The sequence below is a fragment of the Nannospalax galili genome, unplaced genomic scaffold (genome assembly GCF_000622305.1).
Source record: "Nannospalax galili isolate Female #2095 unplaced genomic scaffold, S.galili_v1.0 scaffold596, whole genome shotgun sequence".
Classification (NCBI taxonomy): Eukaryota; Metazoa; Chordata; class Mammalia; order Rodentia; family Spalacidae; genus Nannospalax; species Nannospalax galili.
The window spans coordinates 1,333,266-1,353,150 of NW_008340140.1; the positions used below are offsets into that span (position 1 = coordinate 1,333,266).

Consider the following 19,885-nt stretch of genomic DNA (forward strand, 5'->3'; position numbering starts at 1 on the left):
TTCCAGACTCCCTAAGTGAGAGCAAAATTTCTGTTGTTTAAAGTTACCAATTCTAAGGTATTTTGTCCATAGCACAAATGGACTAAGACAGACATGCTCACTATATGGAAAAAAAAAAAAAAGGATTTCTACCAGGGGAAGAAGGACAGGAGTTAAATTTCCTTTGAGTCCAAAAATAAAATCTCTAAGTGCTCTGCCTCTCCCAGAATACTGACTACACTGACCATTACTTCACAGCAGATTTTAAGTTCCAAACAGTGTGCTCTGACTGATAGAGAACAGTAAAAATGGAAAGACGGTTCCTGAGATTAGTCTATTCTATGGAGATAGTGCCTTTGTGTCTCTGTTTCTGTCTCAGTCTCTCTGTGTCTCTCTGTCTCTGTCTCTGCCTCTGTAATCCTCTTTCTTTTTCTCTCTCTTGTGTTTGCCCTTACAACTCAGCCACAACTCCATGAAGAAACCAGGATGCACCAAAGCCATAGAAGCTCACTCAACTGAGCGCAGTGTGCCCTGCTGGATATAGAGTGCTGAGCCTGAAACAATTCTTCCCCTCTGTTCTCTCTCTCTCTCTCTCTCTCTCTCTCTCCCTCCCTCCCTCCCTCCCCTCTGCCTAGTACAGCCATGCTCACAGACTCTAAACAAAACACAGATTCTTCATCCTGAATGCTGTTGTTTTAGGCCACAGACATCTGAGATGCTGTTACTGACCCACAGCCCCTGGAACCAACTTGGAATCTAGGTGGTCTTCTTGGGGTGTTTTGTAACCGGTAAGAACAAGGCCGTGGCTTCAGGGTGAGCAGCAAGAGGAAGTGGAAGGGTGGTTAGCAGACACCAGGCAAGTCTCAAGCTGGATATCTTTGTGGGCTTAGGAGAAAATGAAAGATCAAAGTCACAAAATGAAGAGATGGCTATTGGAAACCGGAGAAGAGGGAACTAATGTAGGAGCAGAAGGGGAGTTTGGCATCACGTGTAGCCAAGTAGAAAATGGAAAGTGTACCTAAAGGGCTGCATTTTCCAGCTGGAGAGATGCTCAGGCCAATCAGAGCTTCCTGGCTTGTTGCCTTCACCTACGATAAAATGTGAGGGTCCGGAGTCAAGCCAAAGCAAACAACGAGCAAGTGTAAAGAAGACACGAGCTTTAGGCCTCACAACACTAACACTGCTTCCCGCCTCCTTAGTGAGAGATGCTGAAACCAAGCCATGGCTTACAAGCAATGGTTGACTCTAAGAAGCCGTGTGGGGAAAGAGATCTAAAGACTAAGCTAAGTCTAGAGTGGGAAGGCCCTTCACGAAGCAGAGAGATTTGAGACTCTGCCTTGACACACGAGGATGGCCTGTGGGTCCTCTGCATCACACAGCAGAGCTTCTGAGGATCAGCAGAGTGTGGACCAACAGTCTTAGTGGAAGCTCAAGTTAGAGGAAGGTTTATCTTGATGGGATTTGTAAGGGTGCATTTTTGCTGATATGGGGTCTGTAATGTAATTTAAAAGAGGATGAGAACAAGAGCCATGTTTTTGTTTTGTTTTGTTTGAGGCTGACATTTTTATTTTTATTACTTTTAATTTTATGTGTATGAATGTATTTCCTGCATGTATGTAAGTGCACCTGTGTCTTACAATGTCCATGATGTCAGAAGAGGGTGTTGGATCCCCTGGAACTGAAGTTGGACACCTTTTAGCTGTCATCTGGATACTGGGAACTGAATCTGGGTCCTCTGCAAGAGCAGCCACTGCTCTTAACTGTTGAGCCATCTCTCTAGCCCCAGGGTTGAAATGTTTTAAAAGAGAAGTGTACTTCAAAAACTTTACCAGTTAGGGCTGCAAGTGACAGTGTGAATATAAAATTAGCATCAATCCGAGCTGAACCACTGTAGGCAAGAAGTGGTCTTAAAATGTCTACCAGTCTGCCTGCCTACTGGTCCCCGACTTCCTTTAGAATGGAGGATGCACATCTGTGGATGGTGATGCACGACCCATTTGGTTTGCATTGGGCATACGGGAGAAGGTGGTAAATGCAACTAGAACTGCCCTCAAAGCTGGGAGATCGTACTTGAGGAGCTGCGTCCTCACTATTGGGATAAAAATGTCTTGAACTTTGATCTGGAACCTGACATGTAATAGAATGGTCTTGGAAGTCCTGGGGGAGAGTGTAAGTGTATTTTGCATGTGTGAGGAATATAAACTGGCCAGAACGCAGACTAAAAATGGCTGGGTTTCCCACAGAAGACTGGTTTCCCCTCTGCAAGTTCTTCTTGCATTGTGACTGGTGGTTCTCTCATTGATAGGTAGGGTTGAATGATTCTCTTCTTCTATCTGGGAAAGGTTTTGTTGCAGCTGTGGCCAATAATATCTCTGTCTCTTGCTCTTGCTGTCTTTCCCTGTCTTTGTCTCTTGGTCTCTGCCTCATTCTTTTTGGAAGACAGATCAAACTTGTAAGCCATAGATGTACTGACAATCTCCACTCAAGTTTCAGTCAAGAAAAAAGAAGTCAATTCCAGATGTGAGGGCAAACAAGTCTTTAACTAACCCCAACTCCCTGTCCTTCAGTCAAGTCAGCTGATTCCTAATGGAAGAAATAAGCTCTCAGTTCTGAGCCCCACTGAAATTAATGTTTTCTGAGCAAAATAAATAGCATTTTTATGTAGTAAAGATAGTATATAATTTTGTTCTTAATAGCATCACTTTGCCTAAAATTAAGTAATGAGAACACAAAAGAGTTATGACCTAATTGAAGGGCTTTCAAGACATCATCTTATCAATGTTCTAAAGTGCTCATTGAGTTCAAGCTCTGATGCCTATTGGCTTAGGTGGATGCAGTGGGGTCTCGTCCCATAAACGCTGCATGCTGTTACTATCACAGCCACACCCATGATTTCCCCTTGGAGTACATGTTACGACTTATCACCACTCAAATGCACACTTCAGGGACAGCAAGTTGATTTCTCATTCTGTGTCATCAAATATGTGGTCTAGAATAAAGGCGTAGAAGAGGCTGAATCACATTCAATTGGGTGTCCCAAGGCTGAGCTCTCTTAACAAAGGCAGAAGATTGGAGGATCGGACTGGTGAAATGAGTGTGCAAAGCACTCAGGCGGATGTGGCCAGATCTTAGCTTTATACATTGACAGATGCAGGACCTCAAGGAGGTAACTTCGAACCTCTGAGCCTTAGCTCATCCATCTGTTAGGTGGGGTTAGTAGTGATATCTTTCACTCATAAACTGATTTTAACGATGACACAAGACAAGACATTTACAAGTCAGTGTACATTATTTGAGTCCTATGAAAACAATAATATGACTGACTTGTGAGTCAGTGACTTGTGAGTTCCAGAGAACTGAGAAGTTTAATGACTCTTAAGAGAAGGAAATGACACAGTGAATTTAAATCCACACAGCACGATACCAGATGCGCAGCAAAATTGTCATAGATGTTAATTACTGGAATCATTATTTTTCCATGGCAAATACTGATAACTATTTTCCTAACTTCATTTTCTTCTTATTTTCCCAGTAACAGAGCCCTGTTTTTTGTATGGGCTGACACTGTGCTCAGACAAAAAGAACATTGGGCAGCCCTGCTTAGTTTCTATGGTGGCTGTGATACCTACATCTCTCCAGTCCACATGCCTCTGGGGAATCTTTTGGAAAAGTAAGATAATCTCATTTTGTTTAGGAAAACAATATATCCAGGCTGCACAGTATGTCATCAGTCTCTCTTCTAGCTAAGGGTGGCCATGAAATACAGTTCTGTCAACTAGGACAAGTCACATTTCTCCTGTGTATTTAAGAAAAAAAAAAAAACAACAGCTTTCCTGCTTTGGTTCCCTTTTCTCTAATAATATTCAGCCTATTTCTATTCAAAACATGTCAGAGCTTGGTTTACTCAAGCAGTAGACCCTGAGGCTGAAGTGACCTTACAATGGGACTTTTAGGCATTCAAATAGCATGAAAATTTGTGGACCCAAGAGAAGGAAGCCAGACTGGGAGCAAATGAGAGAGGAGAGGCAGTTCAGTGATCACGAAAGAATTGGTCAAAGTTACGAGGGGTGCTGAAGACAGCGTGACCCTTCAGATCTTCCCTGTGTTTCACAAATGGCGATCCATTATTGGATGATGGTCACTTGAGAAAATGGGTGTGGCTTTGGGGGAAGGCAGTTCCTGGGAGGTGAACAGGGGAGAGATGTGGTCTGCTGCCCTCTGGTCCTCCATTCCTGAAGGGAAAGCTAAGTGGAGTCTCACCACATCCACAGCAGTAGCCATCTTAAGTGAATGCATCAAACAAAAAAGGGCAAAAATCTTAAGTTTGGCTGAGGGAAAGGCACAGGATAGTGAGGCATGAATAATATTGTGGAATCATTTCACCAACCCAAGAAGGCCTTTGTTGGGTCTCCGGGACCCTCATAATTGTGGCATAACTTATGACGAGGCCTATTGTAACTTCCTGAGCCTGACTAAAGTTTGGCGACCTGTCTCTGGCCGGTCACTTCCTTGTGGAGGTGACTCAGCAGGGCCCGACCTCGGACTGCCTCTCCCCAATCACAGCTGGCGTGGCCAATTCCCAGTGGCTCACAGCCATTGCCCCAGATGACATACACCTTTGCCCTTCCCTTTTCCACACCCCGTTTTGTTTGAACTATATAAGGTAATGCCTGATGCAATAAAGTGAGTTCCTGCCTCGACAAGACTCCCTACTCGGTGTGGTTTTTGAGTTGCCAACACTCACCATCCCGCTCAGCCCCTAAGAGAGGAACACAGGTTGGTCCTGGCCTCTCTCCCTGTGCCGTACCTGTCAGAGAATGATCCAACAGGCCTTTCTCTAGGTTTCTTATCCTGTCATAATTAAAGGCTGCTGTCTTATTAAACCACTGTTTGTAAAGCCACACTGTTGGCCAAGACATGTATAATAGCCAAATAAAATTACTAATATATGTATCATTTTTCTAACGTAATTTCTAAGATCCACTCCACATCTTCGTCATCAAAGACAATGGGTTATTAGCACATTAATAATATTTCTGACTGATCAATACCACTCATGGAATACCACATTCATTTCAAAGGCAGTGTATGTAAACTTTTGCACACTTTCTCTATACTCAGTCTCCTGTTACCTGATTGTTTCACGTGTAGTAACAGGTCTTTCTCTAGTCCTCCTGTTAAATCATCTGAGAATAAGTCGTAAACCACAGATTACATTTGTAGCCCCTTCTGTCTAGCTATATAGCAATATGAGGTATATGAAAGTGATTGATCAATACTCGTAGAAATGAATTAGAGCTCCAAAAACAATTTTAAATATATAGTAGGTATCCAATAATACTATAAACTACTATCTAGTATCTAATATTCTGTCACTTAGAAGAAACAGAATAAAGGGGTTGTAAAATAAGATTGCTGCACTCCCTTGCAAGGAAGCTTCATTTAATAAAAGCACACTGTCTGAGTATATACCACTCTGCTGTCTCACGGCGTGCACTTTTCACGCTGAATATTGTTCTTGGATTAAAGCCCTTTGAGATCAAAAGGGAATCAAAAGCAATAACCTGATTTGCTCCATAAATGATAACTACACTGTCCTCTGGGGCAGTGAATAACACAGAGAAACAGTATGGTGGGAGACTGTTCACCACCTACATACACATGGAAGGCAGCTGCTCTGGAAGGGCCCAAGGACCCTTCAGACAGCGTAAGGCCTGACTCTCTCTGCTCCTTTCAGAAAATGCGTTAGAACTTACTAGATTACTTTGGGTGCCAAAGTAGTGTCACTAAGAAAGGCAGAATGAAGAGAGAAAGGAGGATGAAGAGACGCAGCAGTACAGGGGCACTCCAAGGCCAAAGAGACTGCAGCTTTTCACTATGATAATACCCAGCTGCAGCAAACTGACACTCTTCACCAAAAGTCCATCTGCAACTTCAGCTGCCAGTTGCACCAGCCTGGTGCTGGGGGAAGCACAGTCAGAAGCAGCAGTAAGGGCTTTTGCTTTATGCTTCAGAAATTCCATCTATGACAGACAAGGATAAGAAGAAATGGAGGAAAAGAAAATCCAAGTTGGCAAGAGAGGCCTTTTTAAATTTTTGTACGGGTGTGCGCATGCATGTATGTCATGTAGGTGCAGGTGCCCCCAGAGGCCGGAGAAGACATCAGTTCTTCTGGGACTGATGGTGGTTGTGAGCCACCCAGTTTCTGTATTGGCCACTGAAGCAGCAAGCGTTCTGAACCACTGAACCATGTTTCCAGCCAAGAGTGCTTCTTAAAAGATGTATTACTTTTTTAAATGTGTGACTGTGTGTGTGTGTGTGTGTGTGTGTGTGTGTACACGCATGTGTGTGGGTGCCTATGGAGGCCAGACATGTTAGATCCTCTGGGGCTGGAGTTTCAGGTGATTGTGAACTACTTGATCTGAGTGCTGGAAACTGAACTAGATTCTTCTGCAAGAGCAGCGTGCCTTTGTTCTTAGAAGCAAAATGTGCCAAGTATCAAAATCAAGCAAAAGAAGCAGAAACAAAGGTGCCCCACAGGACCGTAGAGCGCTCTGCCTTACATTTTCAATTCTACTTTTTGAGCTTCATAACTATATTATGCAACACACTTAACGTTTGGGAAACTTTTCCTGAGGATTTGAGTGCTGTAACAGAGGAAGTTAATCATAGATCCAGAGGGAAAGTAATATGCCAGGATGTCCCTTTCTTGGCTTGTGCTCTGATAGTTGACTAAGAGGAATAAAGGACTCTTTTTGCAAGATTTTACAATCATCAGTAGAGTGACTGTCAAGGCAAGAACATGAAGAAGTCAGATTTCTATGAACGTTATTGGCTTGTTATTGTTGGTATTACCATGATCAAAAGCATTATGCTGTTTGAATTAGTATCTTCAAAATAGCAAAAGACCTCAGCCACTGTCTTGAGCATCTACAGTAAAATATCATTTTAAAAATCACCCATTGCTTTCACTTCTAAAAGTGTGTACAGTAATTCAAACCAACCCTCCTCCTAAGGATTTGGAGCTAACCCTCCTCCTAAAGACCAAGAGTATAGATCCAACAAATGGTTATAAACTCCTAACTCAAAAACGAGAAAGCAAATAATGCCATTAGAAAATGGACATGAGACTTCAGCAGAGATATATAAGCAAAGCAAATAAATATATAGTAAACAATCATAGGAAGATATTTCATATAGCAATTGTCTAAGGAAATAGAAAATTAAAGGCATAATAGTATTATTTCCATGTACCTGCTAACATATGTAACACTAAAAAGAATAATACACCAACACTAAAGCTAGTGAAGGTATAGAACTTTCAGACTTGTTTTCACTCAGTTTCTCCTTCCCTTTTAATCTATGTTCATTTATTAAACCAATCCAGTGATTCTTCTCATTTCAGACACTCCATTTACTAGTTTTAGAATTTTTATATGACTTTAAAAAAATTATGCCATTTTTAATTGTGTGTGTGTGTGTGTGTGTGTGTGTGTGTGTGTGTGTGTGTGTGTTCACATGAGTGCAGGTACCCAGGGAGGCCAAAAGAGGGCATCAGATATCTTGGAGCTGGAGTTGTTAGGGGAATTAACCACAGACTAACCTGGTCCATTGTAAAGGCTCAAACCATACTCAAGATGTGGAGGACGTTATTCTTTATTATGCGTGGGTACCAGAGAAACTGAGGCCCTGATGAGAAATACGTATTGATTTCCATAGGATTTTTCACATCATCCTTTGGCAGTAATCATATTATTGGATTTGAGATATGTTCTCCTTAGGTTATTATTGACATTTAAGCAGTCAGCATTTTGCAAAGATGCAGGTATTTCAGGCAAGTGTGGGGTTGCGACACTTCCTGGTAATATGCTGATGTCAGTCCAATCTCAGCAATTTTAAGAAAGAAGATACATGACAGCTGGTGTTTCTTCAAAGGCCACTGCAAGAGGTGGCATTCTTCATGGAGCTCACCGACTGTGGTTTTTGTGGCTGTCTGCCTTTCCTTATCTCAGCCTAAGTTTGAGCTCAGAGTGGCCTTTGTGATTTGAATACAAATAGAAGCTTCCAAAGTCCCATTACTTTTACATCTATCAATATACATACTTAATATTAGAGCACATAAGGATCTTAGCAAATATATTTGTTAGTACTTATCTACCACACAGAACAAAATTACACTGAGGTGATAGTTCTCACATTAGGTTAACTCTCCCCCATCATTATAAGCAATTGTGAGGATCCTGACATTGGTGCTGGGATGTCCTCTGCAAGAGCACGCACTCTTAAACCCTGAGCCATTTCCCCAGGTCTTATATGGCTGTTTAAAACTTCCTTTGTTTTTTTTTTTCCTTTTTTCACATGTTTTCATCATTACAAGCTTTTTTTCAAACTATTTTATTATGCAGTGTTGTAACTCTTTTAACTACCACTCAAAAAACATCTAGATTATCTCAAATATGTGTATATGTATTTTCCTGATTCACTGTATATTGAGAAATTTAGAACTGAATCTTATACTCTGGCAAAACCTGCATTTCACTATTTTTCCTGAAAATGTGCAGATATTTCAATTTAGCAGAAAATTAACATGGTAGGGCTCACATCAGAAACTCTGTCTCTGAGGCAGGAGCCAAAAATATTCGGTTAGATTTCTGTTTTTAGGTGCTGTTGGGCATGTTTGTTTCAAAGGCCAGCCAAAATTTCTATGCATAATTTGGTGTCTCTTTTCTTTGACTGATGTATTGACACACAGACCAAACAAAAGAAAATGATCCTCTCAAAGTCTGGTAAGCCATCAGTTCAAAGAGGAGCTGGAACAATTCCTTCCCAGGTGTGTGAGGGAGAATCTTTTTTTTTTTTTCAATTTTATTTACTATTTTTACTTTTTGTGTATGTGTGTATTGCCTGCATGTATGTAAGTGCACCTGTGTTGAGCAGTGCCCACAGAAGACAGGGGACATCAGATCTCCTGGAACTGGAGTTATAAATGATTGTTAACCACCATTTGGGTGCTGGGAGTCAAACCCAGGTCCTCTGCAAGAACAGCTAGTGCTCTTAACAGTGCTCTCCAGCTCCAAGGGAGAATCATTTTATCTTCCTCTTCTAATTTCTTGTGGTTTTCCAGCCACCTTCCTGTCCCTTCCTGCACTACAGGCCTGCCTCCCTTTTAACATGGCATCCTCTATATCTTTACATCATCTGCCACCTCTGCCCAAATCTCCCTCTTCATAGGGACTTCAAGCACCAAGTCTTAAGGTGCTCTCTTACGACTTCTTTTGAAGGTTATCACCTCCCCACAAAGCCAAACTCTAAAGCTCTGAAGGTTGACTTCAGCGTAGCTTTTTTGGAGGGCCATCAATCAACCAGCAACAGATAGATAAAAGATGCAGACGGGAATATTGAATCACTAAACTGGAATAAACAGCCCAGGAGAGAGCTGGGAGACTGGGAGTTTGTTTTCTCTTTTCTGTGACTTTAACACAGCAGGGGACAATGGTGTTGTGTAACTTTTCTTGGGGAGATACAAAAAAATATTTCACTTTGGTGCAATTGTTACTTTGCAACAGATCAAAGCAACAATTCTACCAAAGTCCAGTTCTACAAAACCAATGAGTTCATTAGAATTACTTACAGGAGAATGGATGAGGGATTACTTACAGGATGGTGGGTGTCTCAAAGGCAACTGCATCAGCAAAAGGCCCACCCAGCATGAGTGATTACTCGTAAGAGCTGCCTTCCTGGAGCACCCTCCGGACTTCAGGCAGTTCAACTGGTCAGTTTATTCCCAGCAACTGCACTTGTGTGTGTATCCTTGGGGAGTGGGCCTGTATGAGTCTTGAAAGCTTCGTCTTTCTGAGACTTCTTGAGTCTAGGAGCCTTTTCTCCCCCCACCCTGCCCCCCGAAAAGAATGTTGTAACTCAGAAGAAATCACTATATATTTTTGTATCAGAGAGGAAAGCAAGATAAGAGTCCATAATACTCCGTCTCCACTTCTAGATAAATCTGACCTTCTCGGAGCCAGAAGGTGCTTTTTATTATGATAAATTAAAATTTGAGTTTTCCAGTTGGTGTTTCTCTAGTAAAAGCCTCAATTTTTACGTTGGAATAATGTACCCTTTAGGTTATAAACCTGCTTTGACCATGAAGAATTCAATTGCTTAATACAATAGTTCATTCCAACATTAATTTTAAATTTGATTTTCTATTTAGCTTATGATTAGCCTCAGATCTTTAAATGGTTACCCAAAAAGTACCTAGGACAGTACTGCTAGGGTTTTTGTTTCAACCTAGAAGCAAGTAATTAACTTTCCAAGTTAATTGCCCCTTTGTTTTTATTCTGAATAACGGAGGACAAAAGGAAACCTAATTTCCTTTGAAACGTGAAAGGAAGTTACTTAGCTTGGGTCTTGACAAAGCCTTCATTAAGATCAGTGATTTCAGAGTGCCTGAATCCCCTTGACAAGGGCCATAGATTTACAGCATCTGATCAGCTGATACTGAAACACAGGTTCCCCAGTTATCACTGCAGAAGAAATCCTGAGTTACTGGAACACTTGATAACTGCTATCCCTGAGTCATCAACAATCAACATTTTGTAGGGACATCCTGTGCACAGCACAGTTGCTTTGGAAATTTGCAAGACCCAAGGACATTGCAATGAAAAGCTCATCCACGAAGATTTCTTTCTGGTTTCATAACTCTAGTCAGAGTTCCTTAATCAACATGAAAAAATAAGAGAAATTTGGGATAAATTCAGAAACTGCAACTTAGCATGCTCAAACAATTGTGTCCTCAATTTCCCTGATTCTAGGGAATTTTGATCTCTGTTCTTTATAATGGATAGATTCAGCAATAAGAGTTCAAATATATTTCCTTTTGGACACTGTCTACACAAAAACACAAATAAAGTCAAAAGTGTTTGGCTAGAAACACACTTTACATAACAATGTATACTAATGAGACATTTTCTCTGTGCTGTTCTCAAGGGATGACTATTTTCGCATCATGCATTGATGGAAGGCTTCTATTGTTTGGGTGCCGCATAATCAACACTATAGTTAGAACTTTTTCAAAGGGTCCAAACTGTAATTTTCTCTGCAATTCAGGACTAACCCTCACCACTAGTGTAAATGGAAAAGCAGATGTATCTTTTTACATACCACATATGTAAATCAACATAACTTTTGAGAATAGAGTTGAAGCTACAATTTGAAATAGCAAGAAAATATAGAAATTTCCTAGGAAAAGCTGTAACTAGTAATTACCAGATTGCTCTGAAGAAAGTGTAAAACTTTATTGATGGTCATCAAAGAAAACTTAAGAAAATGAAGAAATATGCCTGGTCTTAAATATGAAGAATAAAGTTTTAAAAAATAAATATTCATTCTAAATCAATGTGTGGGGTTTCTGTATGTGTATGAATGTTATACCTGCATGGATGTAAGTGAACCCATGTTGTGCAGTGCCCACAGAGGACAGAAGAGGGTGTGAGATACCCTAGAACTGGAGTTACAGATGGTTGTTAGCTGCTATGTAGGTGCTGGGATTTGAACCCAGGTCTTCTGCAAGAGCAACCAGTGCTCTTAACTGCTAAGCCATCTCTCCAGTCCCCAATGTGTGGGCTTAATGTGGTGAAGTTAAGATACAGTGGAATATTCTTTCACATTGACAAAATAATTCATGAGTTGATCAGGATAAATGTTCAAGAATATTTAATGGAAGTGTGCAAAAAAATAATGTTACTGACAGGGAACTCTTTCATAATGACAACAAATTATGAAGCAAAGCAATAACAACACTCTCTTGTAAGCAAAAATGGCAGATCATGGGGGCAGAAGCAGAAGTATATAAGAAATTAGTTTGGCATCACAGATTTAAAAAACAGCAAATGCTTATTTTGTTTATTTCAAAGAAGTTAAATCAGTTTGTATGAAAGGTTCAAACAAAGACGAAGAGACGGCTCAGTGGTTAAGTGGACTTGCTGTCCTTGCAAAAGACGAGTTTGGTGCCCAGCATCCACATTACCCAAGTCAGGTGGCTCACAACCACCTGTAAGTCCAGGTCCAGGATCTGATGGTCTTTTCTGGTCTCCATGGGTACCTGCATGTCTCTCTCTCTCTCTCTCTCTCTCTCTCTCTCTCTCTCTCTCTCTTTCTCTCCCTCTCTCCCTCTCTCTCTCTCCCTCCCTCTCTCCCTCTCTCTCTCAATAAAAATAAATCTTTCTTCTAAAAGAGAAGAAAGGGGTCCTGTCCAAGGACTGTCATTCAGAAGACTCTTGATCTCTACGCTTTGGCCAGTTGTGACCTTTTTTCGCTTTATTAAACTTCATCCACACAAGGCTCAGGGACCATCGCAGAAGAGGGGGTGGAAAGATTGTAAGGGCCAGGGAGGAGGTGCAGGACCATATGAAAACAGAGTCCTACAAGCTCCTGGGAACCTGCTCATATGATTCTATGGCAATGGTGTCAGTATACACAAGTCCCATGCAAACTCAGGCAGACAAAAACCCAGCATAGAACTGGTGAAATGAACAACAGATTCCAATTTTACCTGAAGAAATACTGGCAACAGGTTGCTGCTAGATGGAGAAGAGCTGATCTTCCTAAAACAAAGAACTCCTGATAGGCTGACTAGACCTCAGTGGATGGACTTGTGCTGGGGAACGGCTGGGGACACTGACCACACAGTGGGCCTTAACAGGGATGACAGAGTACATGGACTCCAGTGGGGGTTCTGGGAGGGTACTGGTGGGGATGAGGGTATGAAGATGATTAAGGTTATCTGATGTGTTATGTAGGAAATACACAAAAATGCAATAAAAACGAATTTAAAGGAAATAAAGAAGAAGAAAGGGTGGGCTGCAGAGATGGCTCAGCATTTAGGCGCACTTGCTGTTCTTGCAGAGGACCAGTAATTCAATTCCCAGAACTCATGTTTGGCAGCTCTCAACTTCCTCTAACTCTGTCTCCATGGGACCTGATGTCCTCTCCTAGTCTCTGTGGATATGTGGTCACATGCACAAACCCACAGTCACACACACACACACACACACACACACACACACACACACACACAATTAAAAATAAAATATAAAGAAAAGAAAGGTTAGAGTTTCACTGTAATTATTAGCCCAAAAGAAGGACAGAATAGATATCTGAAACCTAAATCTTAAATGCCAAAATAAGTGCAGTTTATATTTTAGAGGCTATAAAAATAGTCTGATTTTCATAGATGCAAAAGTATCATTAGTAAAAATCCATAATTTTTTTCACACCCAAAATCAAGTCTTTTCTAATCAAAACCATCATATAAATTCTGGAAGGCAATGGACAGTTTTCTGACTTCTGATGTCTCTACTGTAGCCTGTAGCTCCATTTCTCCCAATTTCCCCTTTGGAAGCTTTAGAAGTCACAGAAAATAAAATACCAAGAACCAAGACCAACTGTGAATGCATTATCAGAACTGTGGAGGAATTTCTACTGGTTCATTTAACTTAGCGTCATAGAGGTGGTGGTTGACCCCCAAACAAGCTTGTTCTTTGGAAAAGAACAGACCAGCTAGCTTGGACAGTGTCAGACAGCTGCCGGCACCTACATGTACCTGTCAATTTCTCAAAACTTCAAAACAGACAACAGGCAGGACCCCAGGACCCCCCACATCAGCCTTCAAGGAGGCCCTCTTTGCTGACTGTCATCTAGAGAACCATGGGAAATTCAAGGGTCACAGCTGTCTGTGCCTTTGATTCTGTGGAAACTGTAGTAAAACCGTGAAGCAGTATCATGATGTGAGGGGTCTGCGTTACCCTATGATAATTATTTTCAGCAAGAAGCATGCTGGATCACAGATACTCAGTTTTCAATGTGCATGACAGCGAAATGATTTCATAGAGACTTGTATGAAATATGACTAAACTGTGTCAGGCTATTACATAAATAATTATAATAGCAAAGTAGTTTAGCCCATCATTTAAATTTCAGACAAAATTATGTCCTACTTATGGCTTTAATTTTATAGCTGACATTCACAACAAGTTCATATAATAGGATCACTCTAAAATTAAAATTTTAATTTTGACATAATTATCAATTTGCATGCATTTGGTGGAATTCTAGAGACAATTCAAGCTTTCCCCTAATTTCACCAAGTAATACCTTCCAAAATAGTGTCCCAACCAGGACAGTGGCTTTGCTAAAATCCATTGATCTATTTATACAATTAGTTTAACTTGTATTCATGTATGTGAATTATGTTTCTACTTCTGTACAACCTGAACATATACATATGCATAAGTTCAGCACCACAGTCAAGTTACAGAGCCTTTCCTTGACCCTAAGAGTCCTCTAGTTCCGCTTTGATAACCTGACTCCCTCCATTCCCACATCATCATAAAGCACTGGGCCCTGGAAGACAGCAATTTGATGTCGTTGCTGTTTTTCCTCCTCCTCCTGCTCCTCCTCTTCCTCCTCCTCCACGTCGTCCTCTTCCTCTCCTCTTTCCTCCTCCTCCTGCTCCTCCTCCTCCCCCTCCTCCTCTTCCATGTCTTCCTCCTCCTTCTGCTCCTCTTCCTGCTCCTTATCTTCCTCCTCCTCTTCCTCCTCCCCTCCCCTCCTCCTCCTGCTCCTCCTCCTTCTCCTCCTCCTCCTCATCTTCCTCCTCCCCTCCCCTCCCCTCCTCCTCCTGCTCCTCCTCCTCCACGTCTTTCTCCTCCTCTCCCTTTTGGTTAGGATTCAAAGAACTGGCTTTCATACATACGTATCACTGTACATTATTCCTATTTGTCTCTCATGCTAAGCTTCCCTATCTGCCCTCTGCCCCTCTTGTAGGCTCCGTTCTTCCCCCAAATAATTCCCCGCTCTGCTTTCCTCACTCATCTATCCCAGTACCTTCTCTGTTTACTCCATTTAGAACTCTTCCTTCCTTCTCATAATCCCCTTTCTTCTTTCATGTACAACACACAACACACGTGTGTGCATACTTTAAATCTAAATTCTACACACGAGCAAAAACGATATTCAACTTTCTGATCCTGGCTTATTTTGCTTAATATAATGACATAATGATCTCCAGTACATTCATTTTCCTGTGACTCTTACAGGAAGTTCCATTCATCTCTACTGCTGAATAAAATTCCACTGTGTTTATGTTCTCCCTTTTACACACTCCTCTGCTGATAGACACATAGACTGACTCCGTATCTTGGCTCCCGTGAATACTGAACCGATAATCATGAATGTGCAGGTGTTTTGGTGTTGTGCTGATTTAAAATCTTTGGATACATAGTCAGGAGGTTATGGCTGGATTATATGATAGATCTAGCTTTTTTTTTGAGGAACTTGCATACTGATTTCCACACTAGCATAAACAACTCATATTCGCGCCATCAGAGTATAGGTGTTTGTCCCACAGTCCATGAGATTTCTTGACCTTCTGTTTCATGACTACACTGGAATGGACTCTCAAAACAGTTTTAATCTCCATTTCCCTGGTGGCTAAGGATGTTGATCACTTTTTCAAGTATTTATTGGCCATTCACATTTCTTCTTTTGAGAACTGCTTGTTCTTAAGCTCATTTATTGATGGGATGATTTGACTCTTAAGACTTTAATTTTTGGGGGGGAGGGGGTCTTTTTGAGACAGGGTCTCCCTGTAGCCCCAGATGTCCTGGAACTCACTATGTAGACCAGGCTGGCCTTGAACTCAGAGATCCGCCTGCCTCTGCCTCCTGAGTGCTGGGATTAAAGGGGTGCGCCACCACTCCCCGCCAAGGCTTTAATTTTTTGAACCATACAGCTGTGCGTATCACCCAGTTTTCCTTTTACCAGCTGGTACTTGTCCATGATGCAGATGTTCACAGTTCACTAAAGGAATCCTGGGCTGTTTCTCGTTGGATCTGTTGCAGAAAAACTTGTTCTTCCCCTTTTACATGTATTTGTGAGGCCCTGTGAACTTTTTAAAAAAATTATTTGTTTAATAACCACATACTTAGAAGAAGCATTTGATTACAACAGCATGGACATATTCAATAACAATTTCCAGAGCTAAGATTCATCTCTTTCAAAATTGGCTGTAAATTTTTAGGTTTACAGCTGAATTGTTACAGTTATACAATATTGTACTCAGTATAAACCCTATAAGACATAAAATTAAATGGTTTTAACCTTTAAAAAAGATCCCCATTTCATTATTAAAATACACAGTTTCATACAGAAAAATTCATTTTAATGCAATTGACATTAAGATGTTTGCACATGCATTTCTAGCCTCTATACATCTGATTATTACTAGTCCCAGTCGGTTACTTTCTGAGCTCCTTGGCATCTAACACGCTTTGAAGAGTTATTATTTTTTAATCATTAAAAAAATTTTAATAACTACATGATTAGAAGAAGCAATTCACTACAGCTTTAACATATCCAGTAACACACTCCAGAGCAAGAATACATCTCTTTCACAAGTGAGTGCAAGTTTTTAGGTTCTGGGAGCAGTATAAACCTGGCTCCCAGGCCAGTCCAACCCCCAAATTCCTGAGGCTAAAATCTTTCCTGGAGGGATCCAGACTTTGGGAGAAAAGCCTGACAGCATCTGATCCTCATCTGACTTGGGCCTCTGTGGGAACTCCTGAAGACAAAATCAATCTGGCCACTCCAATACAAAATCAGAAGAGAGAAACCGAAGCTTAGACAAACCAGCTTTTCATACCCAAAAAGTAAACCACAAAGACACATAAAGTTCACAAAAAGCAGACCTAAACTTGAAAGCTTGAGTCTCACATGAGAACCAGAAACTACAAAAGAAATCCACATGTCAAAATCACAGAAAAAAATAACATGAAAAACCAAAATAACATATCCCCACCAAATACCAATAGTCCTCTAGAGGAGTACAATGAGAACCCCCCAGAGATAATGCAGGACACGGACCTCAAAAGAACAGTTACAAACATGATAAAAGGATTCAGTGAATTTAAAGAACACGCAAAAAAAGAAATCAAAGAACTGAAGGAAGATAGGGATAAACTTCTGAATGAATTCAGAAAAGGGCCTTGTGAACTTTTATAAATGTTCAGGAGCACAGTGACTGATTGACATGGTCATGAAACTTCAAAACTGCTTACCAGAGTGCCCATGGCCTCAGCCCACGTGTTCTGAGCATCTTCCCAGCAATTTTCATTCTGATTTATGTTTCATTAATTCTGATAGGTGTTGCAACATGTAATAGTGTGATTTTTCCAATTTTATTCCTTTGATTTTTTCAACGTGTTTTATCCAAGGACTTGTAGCTTTACATATAAATAATAGAAGATTTTTCTATAGTAAAATGACTTTTTTTTTAAGATTTAAGACTTTTATTCCTAATTAGGGGTATGCGTTTATGTGTGTGTGTGTGTGTGTGTGTGTGTGTGTGTGTGTGTGTGTACCGTTCAGTTGAGTTCAAGGAGGCCAAAAGAGGACATTGGATTCCCTACAGCTGGAAGTACAGGTGTTTATGAACTGCTGGGTGTGGGTAATGGGAACTGAATTCAGGTCCTCTGGGAAAGCAGGAAGTGCTTTTAACTGCTGAGCTATCTCTCTGACCCGGTAAACACCTTGCTGGGATTCTGCTGTGGACTGTATTAAACCTATACAACAACTGTAGGAGTGATAGCTTCATTTTGTGAACATTTCAACCCCATGAACTTCGTTTCTTATTTTGCTTGGGCTTTTATCTGTTTTATGAGTTTTACAAAGTCCATTTTTAATCATTACATATGTGAACGTTTCTATTTGTTAATCATGATTGTGTGCTGTTTCTCTTTATAGTCACCGATTTAATGTCAAATTATAATTTTCTATAATGCTCTAATTTGGGGTGTTTACCAATTTTTTTTGTAAATTTTCATGACTTTTACTAACTTCCTGAAATCCAGAACCTATCATGATTTTCCAGTGTTATTTGCTAAACTATTCGATGCATTATACGTTCTATATACTTATACATACACACACACACACACACACACACACACACACACACCTCACCTGGGGAGTTTCCACATAAAAAAGAAATAAGCAAATAAAAACCAAAAGACTGACATGAATCAACCAGGCCCTCACAGAAGGAGGACAAGCCATTGGTGGGACTGGACTTCAAAGCTCGCATTCATGTGTGATTGACAGCTGTGAATAGAAACCTATCCCAGCAGCAGTGAGACGCTTCTTAACCTGTTTGTGGCAAGGAAACAGTTCCCCACCCTGCTCCATCCGTTGGGAATTCAGAATTGTACAAACCAGAGCAATCTGCAAAGGGTCGAAATGTTTATTCGAAGCTTCTCTGCAGTTTCCGTCCCAGGCTTGTGACCATCAGCCCTTCTGGAGTTTGTGGACCAACTTTCAGGAAGGGCTGCACCCGGAACCATGTTAATCCACCATGACTTCGTGTTTTGTGGTTCAGGTCCTACAGCGACCTCGATTTGGAATTCTTGCAGTTCAGCGTCTTGGTCCACTGCTGCGAACTGTTAAAAAGCCGGTGGAATTTAGAGAAAACTCTAGCTTTGCCAGATGAGTAAACCCCCGTGAGTGGAAAGATCCCAGGGAAACCCCGTAGCACCATCAGCGTGTGGCTAGTCAGCTGCTGCTCAGATACTGTATCATTTGAAATTTCTGATGAAGAAGAAGGCCAGAGGGACTGAGGGGCCAAGCCGGCCCACATGCTGGGTAAGTGTTCCGAGTTCCTGTGCTGTCTGTGGTTTGAATTTCTCCGAAACGATTTTGTAATCTCGCACGTTACACGGTGAATGCAATCGCCTTATCTGCTGACAAACACCCTGTTCAGACAGACTTTCCTTTTCTGTAAGTGAAGGAAGAGAAAGAGAAAAGACATTTTGGGAATAATGTGGATTTTGTTGAACTGGTGGTCAAAAACATAAAGACAGAGAGGTAAAAACAAATCCTCTTTTACAACCCAGAGTTCATTGCTCAGTTTGAGTTTTGAACCATGTGGGAAGGAATGTGATACTTTAAGAAGGAAGGAGTGAACGAATACTGCTCTGATCATTCCAGGAAAAAAATCATTCATACGTTAAAAGAAGTGATAGGATTCAAGATCTTTAGAAATCTGGAGCTGGAGACACGGCTTTCGGAAGTTAAGAGTACTTTCTGCTCCTTCAGAGGACCAGAGCTGAGCTCCCAGCACTGATGTCAAGTGACTCACAACCACCTGTGACTCCAGTTCCAGGAGAAGCAATGCCCTCTGCCCCCTGCTGGCCACCTCAGGTATTTCATCTCTCTCTCTCCCTCTCTCTCTCTCTCTCTCTCTCTCTCTCTCTCTCTCTCTCTCTCTCTCTCCACACACACACACACACACACACACACACACACAAATAAAATCTGAAAATATAGATCTTTAGAATTCTGCAAGAAGAAAAACAAGCTCTTTACTGACAAAGGAGGTTTAGGAATAAACAGAGAATTTAAAGAAATACAAACCTTTCTATAAAGTTGAGATAGGTCAAACCTCACTGTTAATGAAAAAGTTGATACAAATACAATATGTCTAGCCTTTTAAGTATCATTTCATAGAGTATTTGTAATAGTATATACAAACAATGTTTTACTTGTTAATAATAAAGTTTGCGAAAACTCCCGGTTAGTGGGAAAACATTCAAAGAGCCTTATATATGATGATCCTTTCAGTCAATAATATTAAATGTAGAATAATACAATAGTTAAAGAATGTCTATAAATATTCACATTCAATAGAGTCCATATTTAATTTACTTTTATTAACACTGAAAACAATATAAATTTCAAGCATGTAACATTTAATGTACTTTATCTCACATTCATATTATGAGATATGGTGTTTATTAGTCTCTTAGACCATAAAGACATAAAATATAATTCATGTGCCTATCACTGCTCACAATGA

General features: G+C 40.8%; 1 pseudogene; it reads left to right on the plus strand.

The window, feature by feature from the left end:
- The first annotated feature begins 18,848 nt into the window (after window positions 1-18,848).
- On the plus strand, window positions 18,849-18,969 carry LOC115070691 (annotated as a pseudogene).
- The last annotated feature ends 916 nt before the right edge of the window (window positions 18,970-19,885 follow it).